The 22126-nt window shown below is 41.3% G+C and overlaps 1 protein-coding gene across 1 annotated transcript in view; it reads left to right on the top strand.

The window, feature by feature from the left end:
* TNRC6C (trinucleotide repeat containing adaptor 6C) overlaps window positions 1-22126 on the top strand; it is a 137392-nt gene that overhangs the window by 7168 nt on the left and 108098 nt on the right.

Here is a 22126-nt window from a genome sequence, read left to right on the forward strand (position 1 = left end):
AACTAGCCCTTTGTAAATTCCACTGAATATTGTCTTTGCATTGGTGACCAAAGAAAGAGACAGCCGAACATGGTGACCTGTTACCCTTAGTGAGACCCTGATGCTCTCATACTGGGGGAAAAGGGACTCAGATATAATCCTGTTGCCATTAACTTGTACATTGTAGTTCTCTGTGGAGTAACTGGGGTCCAAGTGTCACTTCCGACTGGCATGGGTTTTATGACCATCATGAGTAATCAGTTTTCTTTATTTTCGGCACTGCCCTTAATTTAGCCACAGGTAATAATAGCTTTATTTGTGATGTGATGACTTGGGAGCCTACGTTTTCAGTATTGTTTTCTGAGTATTTTCATGGATTGAGTGAGGGTTTTTTTTAATGATTAACTATGATAATTCTCATAAATGTGAAAATTTAATTCAGTGGTTTTAGCCACATTTAAGTTCATAAAGTAGATGTTTTCGTACAAAAAGCTCAAAGTTAATCTTACCGTGTATGAAAATGAATATCTTCGTGACCCATTGTAGTTCATGCTCCATATCATTAATGAATTATGATTTATTTTTTTTTTTTTGGGAGGTGGAGTTTTGCTTGTCACCCAGGCTGGAGTGCAGTGGTGCGATCTTGGCTCACTGCAATCTCCACCTCCCAGGTTCAAGCGATTCTGCTGCCTCAGCCTCCAGAGTAGCTGGGACTACAGGTGCACGCCACCACTAGCTAATTTTTGTATTTTTTCATAGAGACAGGGTTTCACCGTGTTAGCCAGGATGGTCTCAATCTCTTGACCTCATGTACCGCCCGCTTCAGCCTCCCAAACTGCTGGGATTACAGGCGTGAGCCTCTGCGCCTGGCCTGAATTACGATTTTTAAGTCATGTACATGTGAATTTATACTTTTTTTTGAGAGAGAGGGTCTAACTCTGTCACCCAGGCTGGAATGTAGTGGCACAAACACAGCTCACTGCAACCACCACCTCTGAGGCTTAAGTGATTCCCCCCGCCTCAGCCTCCCAAGTAGCTGAGACTACAGGTGCATGCCACAGTGCCTGGCTAATTTTTGTATTTTTGTATACAGACAGGGTTTTGCTGTGTTGCTCAGCTTGGTCTCACACTCAAGCAATCCACCCACTTTAGCCTCCCAAAGTGCTGGGATTATAGGCTTGAGCCACCAGCTCAGCCTAAATTCATACATTTAATTAGTATCCTAATCTTGTTTGTAAAGAGTATAATATCAGTTTTGCAGTGAGGTATTAAACTTTACCATGCATTCAGTTTGTAATTGGTAAACAAAACCTCTAGGTTCTTTTGTTAATAATGTAAGTCAGTTGAAGCTGTAGTCTTCCGGTAGTCTTCAATTGAGCGATGGAGGTTTTAGAGTCACAAAGTATTGGCAGTGTGCTTAGGCTCATTCTAAACATATAAAGTTTTCTATCAATCAGAATGAAAAGTAGTGAGAATTGAGGTTTATAGCATATCTTCCCAATTTTATAGTCATACATAGAAATATATGTTTTTCATGTTTTTTCTACAGCCACATAATGGGGCTGGAGACATAAATATTCTGTTTTTGTTATCAGTATAATTATTAATTTTAGGAAGGAACTTAGACACTTAGGATGTTTTTAAGGCTGAAGGAAATGCCTAAGAAATTGATTGTATGAGATATCTTCAGGGGATGGCATCTTTTAGGTTTTGAAATATTGGATATTTCTTTCTTTGGCTATGTTGTTTTATGTTTGAAGTGTTTATTTTACTGTTAAATTCCAAGGGGGACATGTAATAAATATTAAAGTTTTTCCATGGAAACAAAAGAATGTATTAAGATGAGACATTTAAAAAATATATAGGTTATTCAAAAGGGTAAAAATGTATTGCCAGAGCCTCCAAGTAGGTACATGAACGTGTAAGTTCTTGAACAAATTGTGAAAGAAAGGAAGTGAGCCTGGTGAGCAAGGAAGGCTCCGGGGGCGCCTCCCGAGGGCATTTCTCCTGAGTCTCAGACAAAGTGAAAGTTCACATCTCTGTTTCATATAACTTTTCACTAAAACTTTAAACACAAAGGCAGTTTCTAAGTTTAGACAAAGTTACAGTTTATAACTCTAAACGATGCTGACAGTCTGCTTTCCAAGAAATCATTTGTTACCCAGACCAGTTTCTTTTCTGTGTGTGGTTTTTTTTTTTTTTTTTGGAGACAGAGTCTCACTCAGTCGCCCAGGCTGGAGTGCATGGCTCGATCTCTGCTCACTGCAGGCTCTGCCTCCTGGGTTCATGCCATTCTCCTGCCTCAGCCCCCCAAGTAGCTGGGACTATAGGCGCCCGCTCTTTTCTGTGTTTTTTAAAAACAACTTTATTGAGTTATCGTTGACATTCTATTTAAAGAGAACAATTAGATAAGAGTTGGCATGTATTCACCTGTGAAACCATCACCATGATCAAGATGACATCCATCATCCCTGAAGGTGTCCTCCTGACCTTTTCTGATCTATCTCTTCTGTCCCCACCCTCCCCCCATCTGTCTCTAGGCAAACACTGATCTGCTGTCTGCCTCTATAAAAGAGTTTTTATTTCTAGAACATCGTATTGAGGGACTCCTACATTGTGCCCTTTGGCCCCTTTCACACAGTGTATTGCTTTTGAAATTCATCCATGCTGTAGTGTGTATCTGTAGTTCATTCCTTTTTATTGCTGAGCAGTGTTCCATTGTGTAGGTGTATCACAGCTGTTTATCCTCTTCATTCTCCTGTTCATGGACATCTGCATTTTTCTAGTTTTGAGCTATTGAGTAAAACTTCTTTGAATATTTATGTAGAAGTCTTTATATGGCTGTATACTTTCATTTATCTTGGGTAAATGCATATGATAGGTGTATGTTTCATTTTTCAAGAAATTGCACAGCTCTTTCCCAACGTGTTTATACTGTTTCACAGTTCTACATCTTCACCAATGCGTGGTATGGTCATCTTCATAATTTTCGCCATTCTAATAGGTATGTAGTGGTATCTCATTACACTTTTAATTGGCATTAACCTAATGACTAATGATGTTGCACCTTATTTTCATGTGCTTATTTGTCATCTGTACATCTCTCTTGGTGAAGCGTCTTTTGAAGTCTTGCCCATTTTTCATTGTTATTTATTTTCTTTTTCCAGATTGGTTTCTGATAGTAAATTGGCCTCTAGAGATGGGCAGAAAGACTCATCACTACAGCTTAGTTGTCTACATGCCTCAGTCATTTCCCTTCTTTCTGTGTGTGTAGTTACTTGTAAATAGTAATTCCAGAAAATATGCACTTTCAGAGAGAATCACATTTTATCTAGCTTTTAGCATAACTAAAGATTACATTAATAAATGAGCTAAATATTAGTCACATTTTGCCACCTAGAGATGGCTAGTTAATTCATTAATTAACTTAAACAGTTAATAAATACCTGTTAGATGGCAGAGATCAGTTCCCTGTTCTCAAAGAAGAAAACCACAGACACTGGGGTTTACTTGAGGGTGGAGGGTAGAAGGAGGGAGAGGAGCAGAAAGGATCACTGTTGGGCACTGGGCTTAATACCTGGGTGATGAAATAATCTGTACATTAAGCCCCCATGACGTGAGTTTACCTGTGTAACACACCTTCATATGTACCTCCTAACCTAAAATAAAAGCTTTTTTTAAAAAGTTCCCTGTTCTCAAAGAGATATTTTAGTGGGAAGAGCCAGGCAGATAAGCAAATATATGTATATGCAAATGAATGCAATAAAATGTTCTGACATTGTAACTTCTTTATCTCAGCCAGGTATCAGTAGGTCAGTATAAGCATTTCATGGCCAGTGGCGGGTAGGGGAACAGATGCTTCCAGGTGTGAGAAGTCAGGCTCTAAGGAAAGTACAAAAAGGAAATTTTACAATGTTGGCAGCAGAGGAGCTGCTGAGTGAGGTGGCAGCCGGTGGTGCAGTGAGGACCCAGCAGATGGACAGTGAGGTTGATTGTGATTTATTTATCTCACTCTTTCTACCTGAAAGGATTTAGGTTTGGTCATCTTTTCATCAAATATTTGCATCTCTATAAGAAAATACACCTATTTTTAAAAGTAAGTGAGAATTGGAAAAGGAAAATACTGATACGAATGAGTTAAGTGCATACTAGAGCTGGGCCACTCCCAGTTGTGCCCTAAGTTTGCTATGAAAGCAAGGACAAGGAAGGGTTGCCTTATCCCAGTCATCTTAAACCCATCCAGTAGGTCATTAAAACTGAGCACCCTTACCAAGCTGTTCTACCCCAAAAAAGAGTTGAAACTGTTTTTCAGCTCTTTTGAGAGAGGTGGAAGGTGGGAAGCTGGCTCATACAGTCCTTGAACACCTTCCTAAGGACTTTAGATTATCTTGTAGACCAGAGTGGGAGCAGTTGGAGAGTTTTAAGTGGGAGAGTGACATCATGAGATTTGTGCTTTAGAAAGATCACTGAACATGCAGAATTGAAGATGAATTAAACAGGAGGAGAGAGAGGGCTGGAGGCAGCAGGTGCAGTTAGACCAGTGCACAGTTCAGACTCCAGCTGACTAGCTAAGTGGCAGGGGTAGACAGGGAAGGGTAGTGATGATTGATAGAATAGGCAGAACTTAGAAACTAAGTGGGCTAACTAATCATTTGTTCCAGCAGATATTTATTGAGCACCTACTATTTGCTTGGTACTGTGCTGATTGGCTGATTGCTATGGGAAGAAAAAATAGAGATACACTTCCCACTCTCATGGAGCTGAGTCTTATGAGGAATGGGCATAAATCTCAACCACAGTGATACATGTATCCTTACTAACTGGGATGGTGACTGTGTGACAGCATCAACAAAGGAGCCCAAACTTGGCAGGAGTTGTGGAAGGCATCCCTGGGTAATGCAACATGGAATCTGAAGGGTGAACAGGACCCAACTAGGCCAGGGAACACTCCTACATAGAGAGGGAACAGCATTTGTAAAGAGCCTGTGGCCGGATGGAGTATGACATTTTCCATGAACTAAACAAACAGGAAGCTGTGAAATAGGGTATGAAGTGAGGCCAAAGCGAGAGATGGGGATTGGTCTACCATGCGATGCATCAAAGAGGAGTTGTGCTCTTTTGCCTAAGAGAATAAGAAGGCTTTTCCAAATCAGTTTGAAATAAGGCCAATTTTTCTCCTCCTGCACCAGCCTTGTCTTACTAAATGTTGGAGTCGTTTAACTTTGGCTCCCTCTTCTGGCAGGTTGTAGGATTCTGCACTTTCAGAAGGAAAATATCCTAGGATTACTGCTATTTCACAATTTATCAGTCCTGGGAGAACACATTTGAAACAGTTCCACTTATCTTCTGTGTTTCATGAGATTTAGGATTTGCCGTTTGTTCTGAGAGCTTATTCAGTTCAGGATGATTTAGCATGAAAAGAGATGTGGTCAAGAAGGAGTTAAGGGAACTGACAAGCTCTGCACCCAGTGGACTTTCTTTGCTTTTAATGTTTTGTCCGGTGTGTTGCCTCACTTGGAGAGTGTTATGATCAGTGTTTCAAATGAGAAGATTATAGGACAGCCAGTGTGCATTAATGCTGTCTTGATTACTCAGCTTTAACATATGCTGTTAGCAACATTTTCTAAATTGATCTTCTAAATAAGCCTGTTGTTTAAAAAGAACTTAGATATACTTGCATATATGATAAATAGTACATTTTCTTACAGCAGGAGTATCCAAGGGCCAAAGCAACCTTTTAATGAAATGATTCTTACTGTTTATAGTCATTATTAAAATAATTTTGCTTTCTTTTAACATTTATGTCATCTAATCTGTGATGTATTGAGAGTGGCATTTAGTACCTTTTAGAGAGGTAGCTATAATATGCTAGAATAGAAAATACCTCTGAACGGCATTTTTCATTAGCAGCAGACACTAAGTTAATGTAGTTTGTAGTTAATGAGTCTGTGCTCATTTTGAGTTGGGCTCCAAACGTTGCCACGGTGATGCATCAGCCAGAAGCATCCACTGAACAAACAGAAGGCACCGCTTTGTATCCCTCCGGGACTGCTGATGAGCACAGCAGATGGACCCTCCGTACTCAGAGCTGTCTTCTGCTCCCATCCCTTTGTTCTAAGGCAACTTCTCGCCACAATGTTTGCTGCTGTATAGGCTGCAGAAGAAATGGTAATAACAAAAATATTCCTTGGAATCACTGATTATGTTGGCACAAGAGAATAGTTCTCTTACGTAGTCACATTTGCAAACAATCTTATATCTGAGTAAATTTAAATTTAAAATGTTAAACTCTGAATCTTTGAATATATATTCTGAAATGACTAGAGTTACTGCTTGATTTTTGACAATTTTTTTCATTGTGTGGGGGTGTCCATGCATAAGAGAAGTTCTGTGCTTCATCTTACAAAAGCTTGTTTCTTAAGTTCCGAGATGGTATTAGTCATAGGACATATCATCGATTCAATAACGTCCTGTTCACAGAGGTGGAGCATGAATGAGGAAACCTTGTTATGTTTATACACCAATTGTAAGGTGCATTCAGATTTCAGAAAGAAGATGTGTTAAAATGTGTAGGTTAAAATGTCCCTCCCAGTTAGCATTTACCTATAAAAAGTTACTTTTAAAATATACCACTGTCATCCATTTCACACCTACTTGTTATTATACTTTAGACTGATGGTGGCAGCCCAGGGGATTCTAACTGAGGGTCCTTTTAACAGTGATACCATTCTAAGGAAACAGTGATATTCTTAGCTCATACCATGTCCTGTGATGCTGTCTAGGTAGATGGAAGATTTCAGTGTACTACTTGGGCCGGGCACGTGGCTCATGCCTGTAATCCCAGCACTTTGGGAGGCTGAGGCGGGTGGATCACCTGAGGTCAGGAGTTCCAGACCAACCTGGCCAACATGTCAGAACCCCATCTCTACTAAAATTACAGAAATTAGCTGGGCGTGGTGGCGGCCTCCTGTAATCCCGGCTACTAGGGAGGCCAAGGCAAGAGAATCGCTTGACAGGAAGCAGAGGTTGCAGTGAGACGAGATCATGCCATTGCACTCCAGCGTGGACAACAGAGCAAGACTCCATCTCAATAATAGATAAATAAAACTCCTTGCTAAAAAAGTCTATACTCTTAACCAGATTTTGGCTGAAGAATATAGAAACTAGCTGTTACAAGCAGAAATGGGTTTAAAATATAGGGGACTGGGTGCGTATACAATCACTGAAAGGGCTGAAGCGGGCTAAACTCCAGGCTGGACCCTCAGAAATGACTCCCCAAAGAGTTCCCTGAGGAGCTGCTACCTCCAGGAAGAATTGAGAGGCCCCACTGGCTCTCGGCTTCCAGAGCACAGTGCCACTGCCGCAGACCAGGGGTCAGGAAGCAGCACTAACACTGTCTCTCACAGCCACGAAAGGAGCAGTTGGCAATGTGGCCCCTGCACAGAAACTGCCACTGTCTCCAGTACTATGCTTACAGGCCCCCACAGCCAGTACCTGCGAGGTCACATGCACTCACATGTAACTGGGGGAACCAGATCCTTAGCCTCAGCTCTCCTTGCAGGGAGGCTGCATAAGCTGTGTGCCAGGCTTGTGAGTCCTGCACCAGGTGTGCCTGTGGTGGTGGGTGGGAGAGAACACTTTGACTACTTGCTTTGTAAACATTTAAAAAATAATGGGATTGCTGTTCATTAACGTTCATCTAGCGCCCTAACACTTTCCAAACTGTTGGAGATAGGAGAACCAAATTAAGGGGGGAGATTTAGAACCAGACTAAGATCTAATGCTCCATTCCTGAGTACAGCTGTCATTACCTCTTCTAAATTACTGCAGTCTCTGCCTTCCTTCCCTTCTTTAGGTCATTCTCTGTGGTTCTTCGTTTAACATGATTATTTAACTTCTGTGGTTTCCATTGCTTCTGAGAGAAAGAGGATTATTATTATATAAATGCTTACTGTGTACTAAGTGCCAGTCACTCTTCTAAACCATTCTTTACATAGATTAGCATTCAGTCCTCAAGGAACTCTCTCAGTAAGGGATTCTTAGCTCCCTTTTATCCCCCTGCCTTTGCCCGCATGTTACGGATGGCATGACTGAGGGATGGAGAAGCTAAGTAACTTACCCAGGATCCCCAGCAAAGAAGTGGCAGAGCTGAAGTTTCAACCCCAAGTCCATACTCTTAGCCACTGCACTCCCTCTCAGGAGAAGTGTATGGAATTGATAAAACCCCAGTTCTGAATGGTGATGATCTTTGCTGGGGGAAGGTGGAGTATACAGTCAGGGAGGGAAAGATAGGTGGGACTTTGGTGGAATGGGGACATTTTATTTCTTAAGCTGGAGATTGACTCCATGGAGATTTGTTAATTATTTGGTCTTTATGCCTTTTTAAAAATGTCTTAAATATTTCTAAATAAATTTTTAAAGAAAAGACTGTGTTGGTAGTATGACTTGGGTGATTGAATAAGATAGAAGCACCTCAGCGTGCTCCCGCTCCCTGCTCCCCTGCTGTGTTCAGTCCGGGGTGAGGAATGTAAGGTGGATCATAGGGAACAACTTTTCCCATGTTGCGTTCCTGCTGGGGTGGAGGAGCTGAACAAGGAGGGTACCACTGCCTCCTCCCAGCCACATGGCGCTAGCGTCTGCACAGGGTCTCAGAGACCTCAACAGCTTGAAGTGCTTGTTGAGCTCAGACAACCCATGACTGCACAGCTGTTCAGCTCACCATGGGTTAACAATTGTAGCAGCCTGTCTCTAGAGTTTCTCTCTGAAACTGGAAGCTCCAGGCTTCTCCTAGTGTGGCAGCCAGGCGGGAACACTGAGGAGTATCCATCCATGGAACCACCCAGTGCTCTCCCACTACAGGTCAAGTGGTACAATCCAAAATCCTTCCAGGGTCTCTGCCTACCTCTCCAGCCTCCTGTGAAACAACCCTGCTAGGCTTCAACCCCCGAAGGCGAGAAGCTCTTTACCATTTCAGGGCCTTTCCATGCACTGTCTAGGCGAGTGGGAGTGAGTTTGTAGGTACAAGGTGCGCACACACACACACACAGACATACTTTACCTCGCTAACCCTGACATACTTTTTCGGGCTCTGCTTAATTGTCACTTTCTCAAAGGAGCTTACTGAATCCCTAAATTAGGTTCTCTTGCCCCACTGTTCCTTTTATCATGCTTACAATAATGTGTAAGTTTGTATTTGTGAAATCATTTTAAAGATAATGTCTCTTCTACTATATGATAAACTATAAAGACAGGAACCATGTGTGTGTGTGTGTGTGTGTGTGTGTGTGTGTGTATGTTTTGTTTTTTGAGATGGAGTCTTGCTTGTTTTTTGAGATGGCCTTGCTCTGTCGCCAGGCCGTAGTGCAGTGGCGCAATCTCGGCTCACTACAACCTCCACCTCCCGGGCTCAAGTGATTCTTCTGCCTCAGCCTCCGGAGTAGCTGGGACTACAGGTGTGCACCACCACGCCCGGCTAACTTTTGTATTTTTGTAAGTAGAGATGGGGTTTTACCATATTGGCCAGGCTGGTCTCAAACTCCTGAGCTCGTGATCTGCCCGCCTTGGCCTCCCAAAGTGCTGGAATTACAGGCGTGAGCCACCATGCCCAGCTGGAACTGTATTTCTTTTTTTAGTATACTCAGTATTCACAGTGCCTGGCACAGAATAGGAACCCATTAAATATTTTCTGAATAAGGAGAGAGTAGGTGAGGATGCTGACATGTTTTGGGGGATGGAGCGAATGATAGGCAGATTGCATGGGAAAACAATGAGTTTGAGCCCTTATTTACCCTGCTTTCCTTTTTTTTGCAGCACTTAATACCTGGCGAACCATGTCTCTTACCTACACATCATGTTTATTATTGACCTTTGACCTTTTTTCTCTGCTAAGATATGAGCTCCACAGGGCCAGGAATCTCTTGTTTGTTCATTGATACAGCCCGGAAGAGGCTGAGCTGTAGAAAGCCTCTATTTATTGAATGAATGAGTACCTTCTGTCTCTGTAAACTAGAAATCCAGGCCATAGATTGAGAGAAGCTGGATGGCATCAGGATTCCAGAGTGCAGGAAAAGTTTTAAGCCGTTACAGGAGGGAGGTTTTGGCAGTCCATGTTAGGTTAGTAAGAGGAATTCTTGGTGGCAGGGAGTGCTTATGCTAGTGTTAGTAGGTAACAGCTCATTGCTGTTTCTGAGACTATGTGTGGCAGTGTCAGGTGGTCTGGAAATGACTGAAGGTTGAGATGATACAGAAGCATGGATAGCAAGCATAGTGAAAGGAAGGAAGGTCAGGGGCCTTGGCTGTTACAGATGGCAATACTGAAGTGACTGAGCATGATGAGACTCAAGCCAACTAAAATAGCTAGGAAAGAAGCAGAGAGAATGGGGTTGCAGCCAGGACTTGAGAAAGCTCAGACCCTAGCAAGGGTAGACTGGAAGCTAAGGAGGCTGGGTCAGCAAGGCAAGTTCCTTCTGTCTTGGTATCTTAGAGATGACAATGTAGTAGAAAAGTCTGAAAAGGAGCTCCTTCGAAATAAAGTTCTCCAAAGTCTGAAGGGACAGCAGTCTGAACTTCGTGTCCATACTGTAGCCTGTCGTTTTAGAAAAAGCAAAATGTGGGAATCTATCTGTTTGGCCCTGTTATGACAATACTACCTGAAAATTTTAGCTGAAAGAAAATTCTTGGAAAGAAAATTGTTTTAAAAGACTGTTGCTTTCTTATATAAAGAGTTATCATCTACCTTTTCACCAGCAGATGTCGCTCTCATTTAAAAAACAAAAGGCAAAAGTTTACTAGGCAGAGAGTAACCAGAATTTCCAGCTTGCTGAAAGTTTTTTAAAATTAAATATATAGTTATTAAATGGTTGCTGTCTTAATTTTTCTTATATAAAACAAATGATTTGTTGAAAATCATGAAGAACTAAAGTTCCCATTGCCTTCCTGTATTCTCTGGCTGCATGAAAATGCTGATGTGTAAAAGGGTAGGTTCCCATGTGAGTCCCTATCTTTGAGGTATGGCGCTAGAGTCAGGTCTTTTTGAAGAAGGGGAGTGTCAAGATTGCTTTGATACCCTGGTTTTTTGGACAGTAATAGACCCATAAATGAGGATCTGAAAAGAGTTTATGGCTAGACAAAACAAATGCCCATTTAATTTATCTGTGGTGTAAGAATAGATCCAGATTTTGAGATCCTCCACTTATCACTTGAGATTATTAGGTGGCTGCTTGATTCAAAGATCCAAAAAGTACTGGCTTAAGTCAGAGAAGATTTATCACTACATAATATAAAAGAGACCCAGAGGTACAGCTCAACTGGGTCAGAATTCCCCATTCCTCTGTCTGTTGCTTTGCTGAGTGAGGCCTCTCTTCCCTTTTCTTAGGGTCCAGGATGACCTGTAGACTACCAGCCATAGCATTAGCGTTGCAAGCTGGAAATACCACTGTGAGAACAAGTATGTGGGTAAACTGAGTGTGCCATGCTTGCATTATACACCAGGGCCCTTGGTCTTTTTATTAATTGAATACATGCTTTGTGGCATTTTTTTTCTGTTTGTGAAATAATGTGCTACTACTTTAGTGTAGAGTAAATAGTTGTTAGGGAAAATCTCCCACCTGAAAAAGCTTGTGATCTGTCACAACTTCTAGTTTCTCAATCTCTGTTTCACTTTCAGTCTTTATGAAAACAGGTAATTATTTAATGGTTTCTGAGAAACTAGCTTAAACTTTATCCTTTTCAATAAAACAATACCACTTCTAGACCAGCACCATTCAATAGAAATAATGCAAGCCACAAATGTGAGCCACATAAATCATTTTAAATAGCCTAGATGCATCATTTAAAAAGTAACAGGTAGAATTACTTTTAATAATGTATGTTTAACTTGATATATCCAAAATATTGCCATTTCAGTGTGAAATCAACAGAAAAATTGTTAATGACGTATTTCTCTTTTTTTGGTACTAAGTCTTTAGAATCCAGTATATGTTTTTGTTTGTTTGTTTTGTTTTGTTTTTTGGGTTTTTGTTTATTTGTTTGTTTGAGACAGAGTCTCGCTCTTTTGCCCAGGCTGGAGTCTGCTCACTGCAAGTTCCGCCTCCCGGGTTCACGCCATTCTCCTGCCTCAGCCTCCCAAGTAGCTGGGACTACAGGCGCCTGCCACCACGCCTGGCTAATTTTTTTTATTTTTAGTAGAGATGGGGTTTCACCGTGTTAGCCAGGATGGTCTCGATCTCCTGACCTCATGATCTGCCCACCTTGACCTCCCAAAGTGCTTGGATTACAGGCATGAGCCACCGCACCCAGCTTAGAATCCAGTATATGTTTTAATACTAAGTACCTCTCAATTTAGACATCAAGGCTCAGCAGCCACACTTGGCCAGTGGCTGCTGTACTGGGCAGCACATTGTCATCCCTCCTCTCTTCAGTTGTCTGAGATTTCCAGTCAGTTGCACAAGCTTTAAATACTCTGTGTGTCTTCTTTATTTCCCCAGTTCATTGTTGATTCACTTAAGTGAGAAACCTAAGTGCTCCAGTGCCTTCCTACAGCAACCAACACAGTCCTGGACTCAGACTAGGAAATTGTTGTTTGACTTTTGGATGCGTTCAGTGTGAAAGAAAGCTTCCTTCAAGCAGCACTGTCCAGTAGGTAGTTGAAGAAGGAGGCTGGACTTCGAGCTCGAGGGCAACACTGGGACAATACTCAGGCATCAGTAGCACAGAAATGATGGTCAGAGTGGTGAGCATGGACAACCTCTCTAGAGAGTCCAGGGCTGGAGAACGAGTACAAAGACTTGAAGTCCATTAGCGGTGAGAGGGCCGGCAGAGCACAAAGATGTCTCTGAGGGACACAGGAGGGGCGTGGGCTGCGCATTCAGACAAGCTTGATGTACTTGTACTCATTCACTGATCCTGTTGTGCTTGTAGCTCAAGGCTATTATATAGTAACAGCACTTGCGTTTCTAAGAGAGTAATTTCATTTCTCCTAACTTAATATGTTCCTGTTTCTTCTTGATAAGTAGCATCATTTTAACTTTTCATTCAGTAATCATAAAAAAGATTATTTTCACAATTGGAGAGGAGACATGGAATAGGTTAATTATTTATTTTTTAATTTTTATTTTCTTGAGATGGAGTCTCGCTCTGTTACCCAGGCTGGAGTGCAATGGCGCAATCTTGGCTCACTGCAAGCTCTGCCTCCCTGGCTCGAATGATTATTCTGCCTCAGCCTCCAAAGTAATTGGGATTACAGGGGTATGCCACCATGCCCAGCTAGTTTTTATATTTTTAGTAGAGATGGGGTTTCACCATGTTGGCCAGGCTGCCTTGAACTCCCAACTTCAGGTGATCTGCCTGCCTTGGCCTCCCGAAGTGCTAGGATTAAAGGCGTAAGCCACCACGCCTGGCCTATTTATAATTTTTTTAATTAAAATAAAACAACACCTACATAATAAGACTTTGGTATATATTACCAGGATTTTTCCTCTAGAAGGTTTCTATGTCTGATAATCTAATATTACAAGTGGTTTCTGTTCCCTATACTAGTATCTGGCCCTTTTCCTGTAGGTCTAGCCTTTGGGCCAAAAAGATGCCCAGGGGCAGTGAGACTCTGACCAAGGTCATTCCCAGAATTTTAGACTTTGCTGACCATATGGAGTTTTTTCCCCATCCTTTAAAAATGTAAGGGGCATTCTTAGTTCACCTGCCAGTCCTGCCCTGCTCACATAACAGTTATTCAGGGTGGAAAGGGAAGACTGGTTAGGAATACTTTGACTCTTAAAAAATGAGGCTGCCTTAGATGTAAGATTGACTGCACATAAGGCATCAGGCAGATAGCACACAGGAAACCATATTCCATGTCCAAATGTCTCAGAATTTGGTGGTTTATATTGAAAAAAGGACTGATAACATTCATTTATGATTTGCTTCCTTCTTCCCTTCTGTAGCATGAATTCCTTTTCCTCTGAAGGTTTTGAAGAAAAACAACCCTGAATTTGTCCTTCAATCATTTAAGAAAGATTAGCAGCAGCATGGTGGAAGAGCATGGTCAGAGATGTGAGTTCTGGTCCCAGTGGCAGCTGGGTCAGTCATCTCAGCCAGATCATCTCGGCTGCCTGCGTCTGCAGATGAGGGTGGGACTGGATGATTTCTGAGGTTCCCATCAGCTCAAATTCTTTGCTCCTGAGTCCTTGCCTAATTGTTGCCATCAGGTTTTGAGTTCTGGTGCATTTTCTTCATTTCCAGTCTTTTGAAAGGCAAAATGACAGGTAGAAGTACAAGTGCAGTTGGCACTCCTTATCTGTGGCTTCCGCATCCATGGATTTAACCAACTGTCAATCAAAAATATTTGAAATATAAATGGACAGTTGCATCTGTACTGAACATGTACAGACCTTTTTTTCTTGTCATTATTCCCTAAACAATACAGTATAACAGCTATTTATATAGCATGTAAATTACATTAGGTATTATAAGTAATCTAGAGATTATTTAAATATATAGGAGAGCTAGGCATGGTGGTATGCGCTGATAGTCCCAGCTATTTGGGAGGTTGAGGTGGGAGGAACACTTAAGCCCAGGAATTCAAGTTCAGCCCACCCTGGGCAACACAGTGAGACCCCATCTCTAAAAAAAAAAAAAAAAAGTTAAAAGCAACAAAAAGTATGTGGGAGGATGTGCGTAGGTTATATGCAAATAATAACCTGTTTTATATCAGGGACTTGAGCATCTGTGGATTTTGGCATTCAAGGGGGTTTCTGGAACCAATCCCTCTTGGATACTGAGGGATGACTGTACTTTGACTTTTATAGTAGCTAGTCATCCAATGTCAGTTGTTTACAAAAGAGAAGCTGGGTTTTTCATCACAAAAATTTCTGTAGCTTGCTAATAGTTCTCTTTTTTTATTCTCCTCCTCCTCTTCCTCCTCCTCCTCTTCTGCTGTTGCTGCTTTTGAATTTTGTAGTAAAAGAACCAATATTCCTAGCTTTCCAAGAAGCACTTGTTGAGTCTAGAATAAAACTTTTGAGCTGGGCACAGTAGCTAATGCCTGTAATCCCAACACTTTGAGAGGCTGAGGTGGGTAGATTGAGTCCAGGAGTTCAAGACCAGCCTGGGAAACACGTCAAAAACCCATCTCTACTAAAGATACAAAAAAATTAGTTGGACATGGTGATATGCATCTGTCATCCTAGTCACTTGGGAGGCTGAGCTGGGAGGGTCACCTGAGCCTGGGAAGCCAAGGCTGCCGTGAGCTGTGATCATGCCACTGCACTTCAGCTTGGGCAACGAAAGTGAGACCCTGTCTCAAAAAACAAACAAGCCTGGCCGGGCACCATGACTCACGCCTGTAATCCCAGCACTTTGAAAGGCCAAGGTGGGTGGATCACCTGAGGTCAGAAGTTCAAGACCATCCTGGCCAACATGGTAAAACCTCATCTCTACTAAAAATACAAAAATTAGCCAGGCATGGTGGTGCATGCCTGTAATCCCAGCTACTTGGGAGGCTGAGGCAGGAAGAATCACTTGAACCCAGGAGGCAGAGGTTGCAGTAAGCTGAGATTATGCCACTGCACTCCAGCCTGAGCATCAAGAGCAAATAAAACTGTCTCAAAAAAAAAAAAGCAAAAACAAAAAAACCTTTTGAGGCAGATACATTAAAGTGTGTGAAAAAATAATTGCTAGTATGTTGATTGTAATTTTAAAATACATTGAGTGGTTTTAAGTTTACCAGACAAATGTCTATGTATTGTGCTCTCAGTTTTATTTGGAAAGTTGCTATTGTGAAAGAGACAGCAAGTTTTCTTCTCTGTCGTGGGTTGTATTTCCATTTTTTATTAATAGGCTGTATTATTTAGAGCAATTTTAAGTTTACAAAACAATTGAGCTGAAAGTACAAAGTTCCCGTGTATTCCCTCTCCTTCCCACCCCTAGTTTCCCATATTTGTGTGGAACATTTGATACAACTGATGTTCCAGTATTGATACTGTTTTTTGTTTTTTTGTTTTTTTGGTTTTTTTTTTTAAGACAGAGTCTTGTTCTGTTGCCCAGGCTGGAGTGCAATGGTGCGATCTCAGCTCACTGCAACCTCCACCTCCCAGGTTCAAAGACTCTTCTGCCTCAGCCTCCTGAGTAGCTGGGATAACAGGTGTGCGCCATGACGCCCAGCTCATTTTTGTATTTTTAGTAGAGACAGGGTTCACCGTGTTAGCCAGTGTGGTCTCAAACTCCTGACCTCAGGTGATCCACCCACCGCGGCCTCCCAAAGTGCTGGGATTACAGGCATAAGCCACCACATCTGGCCAATACATTATTATTAACTAAATTCCACAGTTTACATTAGGGTTCACTATTTGTATTATACACTCAATGGGTTTTGACATGTACAATATTGTGTATCCATCATTGCAGTTTCCCTGCCCTAAAAATCCCCTGTGCTCCCCATAGTCATCCCCCACTCCCCTGGCAACCACTGATCTTTCCACCATCCCTGTAGTTCTGCCTTCTCCAAAATGTCACGTAGTTGGAATCATACGGTATCTACATACTGTGGATTTTCTACATACTGCACTTTTCTGATTGGCTTCTTGAACTTAACAATATGCATTTTTAGTTCCTCTATGCTTTCATGACTTGATAACTAATTTTTTTAAATCACATAATGTTCCATTGTCTGGATGCACCAGTTTATCCATTCACATACTGAAAAACATCTTGGTCGCTTCCAGTTTTTGACGGTTATGAATAAAGCTGCTATAAACATTTATGTGCAGGTTTTTGTATGAATGTAAGTTTTCAACTCGTTTGGGTAAATACCTCTTAGCTTTTCTGTTATTATAATTAGCTGAAGGTCACTATCAAGAAAATATATATCTATTTATATTTGAAGGCCCCTATACATTTAAGAATCAACTTCAACTTATAATAAATAGGTTCTGCACCTTTCTTTAAAAAGAAAAGATATAATGGATGTTCATTCCATATAAAGGTAAAGAACTTTAAAGTCTAAAGTAATTACAAAAAGTATTTCATGTCTATATCAAGGCCGGGGAAATAGGAGCAGAGACAGGCTGGACATAGGGAGGAGGAAATCTGTGGACCCTGAAATGCTAGCCATCACAAAATTAAAACTGCATGTCGTGTTCTCTGGGTTTCACTTAAACCATAGGCTTTCAGAATTAGAAGAAGCCTTAGGGTGTCAGCTAGTCTAAACCTTTCATTTCCAGATGAGAAAACTGAAGTCTAGGGATATGAAAATTACTGGAAGTGAATCCAAGTTTTTGAGGTCTCTAGCCTTAGTGGTTTTTTATTTCATCAACTAATTTCTTTATATTATGTTGCTGTCTCTGTATTTTTTAAACTTTATATGTTTGAGAAAAACACTCCTTCAACATTTATGTAGCACTCACTGTTGTCAGGCACTATGCTGCCATAATTTACAGCCTAGAGAAGAAGACAGTCATTTAAAAAAGTAATATACATAATGCTGAGTGCTGTGCCAAATACCGGGTACTGTGGATGTTCAGTCAGAAGCACCTAGACTGGCTTAGGTGAGTCACAGGAGGTTTGGAGAGGAAGTGACATTTAGTCTGATATTTAAAGAACAACTAGGAATTGCCACAGTTTTTTACTCTGACATTATCAATTGTATTATGCACTATTTTGTGTACCACTAAGAAAGAAAAAAATAGTTAAACTGATACATTCATTGTCAGTTATAACATGCATCCCAATTTCAGAAATGTTGAAATGTTAGGAAATGTGCCCTAGAATTGATGAAATGTGGTGGTTAGATGAAGAAGCAAGCAGCTCACAGGGGAGTTTAGCACTTGCTGAACCTCAAAGCTAAGTCTGGGGAACTGGGAGTCTTACTGCTCAGGACCACGTGGACCTTGCAGAGAGTTTGGATTTTATTCTGAGAACGTTACAAGACCTCAGAGTTTTAAACCAGGAAAGAAATCTGCATTTCAGAAGGATCACAGTGGCTGCAGTATAGCTGGTGGATTAGAAAGTCTCTTATAGTGTTGCAGCTAAGAGATGAGGGTGCCCAGGTTCTGATGGTGACAGTTGGAATGAAAATAGATGGATGAAACTGAGTGATATTTGAGGGTGGAGGGTATTTAGGAGCTATTAATATAAATGACAAGGTTTGGTGATTGATGAGATGTAGGAGAGATTGAAATATTCAGAAGGGCGAGGCAAGAAAGCTGATGAGTATATGGGACATGTTGATTTTGAACTGTATCAAGTATAAAAGAGTGGACAACGAAGGCATAAAAGGAAACCTGCCAAGGGGGACGGGAAATACAGCATGGAGGAGTAGACAGGCAAGAAGGCAGGAGTGGTCATCGCTGATAAAGACAGCTCAGGGGTCTTTTGGTCTAAAGACTGAGGGGTCAAAAGATAACATGGCCTTGGATTTTAGCAGCAAGGAAGAAATTATGGCCTTGGGTAGTCAGTTTCCATGAAGGTTTGCAGGAGGACAGGAGAGAGTGGGAGGAGCTGGAGGAGAATGTGGAGTCCAGGAGAGAGGTGATTGTTGCCATTTGTGAAGAGATTAAAGATTTGAATGTGTTCAAATGATAATGAGAAGGAGCTAATTACAGTAGCCAGACAGTCCCTGGGCCAGTTACAGGTTGGAAATGCAATTTCTTTCACTCCGCACACAAACACAGCAACCCTCTTCTTTTTTATATTCGGTTCCCTCATTAAAACTCTGGCTAGAAAAAAAATAGAGAAATATTTGTAAAGCAAGGAATTGATCCAAGACCCAATCTTATGTTTTGGGCCTTCATATCTACTTTGGAGAGAGTTGTGAGTTGAAGACCCAGGACACACAAAGTCCCTAAGATAGGATCCAGAGGTTTGGAGGGTGCCCCCTTGCATTGCCTCTTTGACCCCATTGATTGTGAGACATATCAGTATTGCACATACCATTAAGAAAGGAAAATATGCTGCCTGTGCACTGACATGTCATCCATTATAACACACATCCCAATGGAAGTGATGGTAACCTGTGAAGGGATGTGCGTCTTCGAGTTGATGGAATACAGTATTAGCCTTAGATAGGAGTAACAGATGTGGGACAAAGAACAGGGTGACACTCATATATCTGTAGTGACAGAAACTTGAAGTTTTTACTTGATGGCTTTTATTTATTCTGCAGAGTAGTCAAGTTCATTTTCTGGAGATGGGGAGAAGTGGGAACAAGGAGGTAAAGGCATTAGGAGTTCAGGAGTGGAAGATCTTTAAATGAATTGTTGACAGCACTGGAACAAGGCAGACCCAGGAAGTTGCAGGATTGACAGGAAGCAATGAGGGTGTTCTGAGGCCGGGACCATGCATTCATAGTGGTACCAAACTGCATGTCACATGATTTTCTTGAGAGCTACTTAGCAACCTGAGTCAGGAAGTAAGGAGAGTAGACAGTGGGTTCATCCAGGACTAAGGACTTGCCAAGCATTGGTGACAGGTAGACAGTGAGGCAAAGACCTGGAGGATACTGGCAGTGTAGACATTGTAGTGTTCACATGGTAGATGGTCAATTCCACGTTGAAAGACAAAAACTGCAGGTAGACTGGAGCTGACAATGTAAAGGAAAACAGTACCGTATCATGAAACACCCCCCATTGTTGACTTAAAGTATTTTTTATTGTTTCTTCTACATAAAAGGTATGTACAGAACTAGGTATAAACTCATTTTGTACATAGCTTTTTTCAACTATCAAACCAGTGATGTTTACAAATTGAGTAGAAAACCAAAAGTGTTTTCAAATAACAAGATAAATGTAATGACCTGGATAATGATGTTTTGTGTACAAGATGAGGTGGGACTCTGATTATTGAGGCGCAAGACTCTTTTGCACTTTACATGTCGGCGTGCAGAGTTACTACTCGAATCACTGTTTGCATTTGGCATGCTTATTAGTAAACTCTAGTATTAGGTTATGACCCAACTCTTCTGCTCCTTTTTTAAAATTTAAATTACTATGAAATCTTTGTTTATGCAACTGTAATATGATTTTGGACCTTCACTTAATGCAAATTCATTATTCGCACAGTAGGCCCAACTGCATTCAGTAAATCTGGCAGAGTGTGGCGGTGCTACAGATGCCAGACCACAGTTGCTGACACTGAAATTCAGTAGTACAATCATACCTTGCTTGACAGAGAGATACGTTCTGAGAAATGCATCGTTAGGCTGTTTTGTCACTGTGCAAACCTCGATGGTATAGGTTGCTACTCACCTACGCCAGGTGGTAGAACCTTTCGCTCCTAGGCTGCAAGCCTCTACAGCATATTACTATACTGAATACTGTAGGCAGTTGCAACACAATGGTAAGTATTTATGTTATCTAAACATAGGAAAGGGACAAGAAAAATACACTATTAAGAATTTTTAAAAGGTACACCTGTATAGGGCAGTTAACTATGAATGGAGCTTGCAGGACTGAAGTTGCTCTGAGGAGTCAGTGAGTGGTGAGTGATTGTGAAGGCCTAGGACATGACTATACACTTAGGCCACACTAAACTTATTTTTAAAACTTTTTTTTTCAGGAATACAGCTTTTTAATTTTTTTTAAGTTTTTTTTACTCTTTCATAATAATACTTAGCTTAAAAGATACATTGTACAGCTGTACAAAGAATATTTTTCTTTATATCCTTATTCTCTAAGTCTTTTCTGTGTTTAATTTTTTTTTTTAAACTTTTAAACTTGTTAAAAACCTAGACACAAACACACACACAAGCCAAGGCCTACACGGGTCAGAATCATCAGTATCACTGTCTTCCACCTCCACATCTTGTCCCACTGGAAGATAACATGCGTGGAACTTTCATCTCCTGTGATAACAATGACTTCTGGATATCTCCCGAAGGACCTGCCTTAGGCTGTTTTACAGTTAACTGTTGTTCGTGGTGGTTTTTTGTTTTTTTTGTTTTTTTTTTCTGTAGAAGCAATACACTCTAAAATAATGACAAAAGGCATAGTAAATACATAAACCAGTAACATAGTTATTCTGAACCATTATGTACTACTGTACGTAATTACTACTGTACATAATGTTATGTGCTAGACTTTTTTTTTTTTTTTTTTTTTAAGACAGAGTCTCGCTTTGTCGCCCAGACTGGAGTGCAGTGGCGCAATCTCAGCTCACTGCAACCTCCACCTCCCGGGTTCAAGCAGTTCTCCTGCCTCAGCCTCCTGAATAGCTGGGATTACAGGCACGTGCCACCACACCTGGCTAGTGTGTGTTTGTGTGTGTGTGTGTGTGTGTGTGTGTGTGTGTTTAGTAGAGAGGGTTTCGCCATTTTGGCCAGGCTGGTCTCAGGCTCTTGACCTCAGGTGATTCGCCCACCTTGGCCTCCCTAGACTTTTTATATGACTGGCAGCACAGTAGGTTTGTTACCACCAGCATCACCACAAACACATGAGTAATGTGTTATACTATGACATTGCAACATCTGTGTCACCAGACAATAGGAATTTTTCAATTCCATTATAATCTTACGGGACCACTGTCATATATGAAGTCAGTTGCTGACTAAAACGTCATTATTTAGCTTTAATTATTCAGATAACCCAGAATGCACCAATATATGTTCTATACATTATCATCAGAGTTAAAACAAAAATACATATAAATTCATGGACACCTGAAGATTCTTTCGTTTTATAAATATTGAACAAGAGCAGTGGTTCTCATAGAGAGGTGCAAGAACCAGCAGCATCAACATCGTCTCAGTAATTGTTAGAAATGCAAATTCTGGCCAGGCATGGTGACTCCCACCCATAATCCCAGCACTTTAGGAGGCTGAAGCAGGCGGATCACTTGAGGTCAGGAGTTCAAGACCAGCCTGGCCAACATGGTGAAACCCCATCGCTACTAAAAATATAAAAAGTAGCTGGGCTTGGTGGCCTGCACCTGTAATTCCAGCTACTCTGGAGGCTGAGGCAGGAGAATCACTTGAATCCGGGAGGTGAAGGTTGCACTGAGCTAAGATGGCGCCACACTGCATGCACTCCAACCTGGGTGACAGAGTGAGACACCGTCTGACACTAAGAAAAAAGCAAATTCCCAGTTTCTCCTTGCTTTTTGATACTGAATCAGAAAGTCTGGAGGTGGGCACCAGGTGTCTAGGCTCGCATAAGCCCTCTAG

This window comes from Papio anubis, chromosome 17 (assembly GCF_008728515.1).
Source record: "Papio anubis isolate 15944 chromosome 17, Panubis1.0, whole genome shotgun sequence".
In the NCBI taxonomy this organism is placed as follows: domain Eukaryota; kingdom Metazoa; phylum Chordata; class Mammalia; order Primates; family Cercopithecidae; genus Papio; species Papio anubis.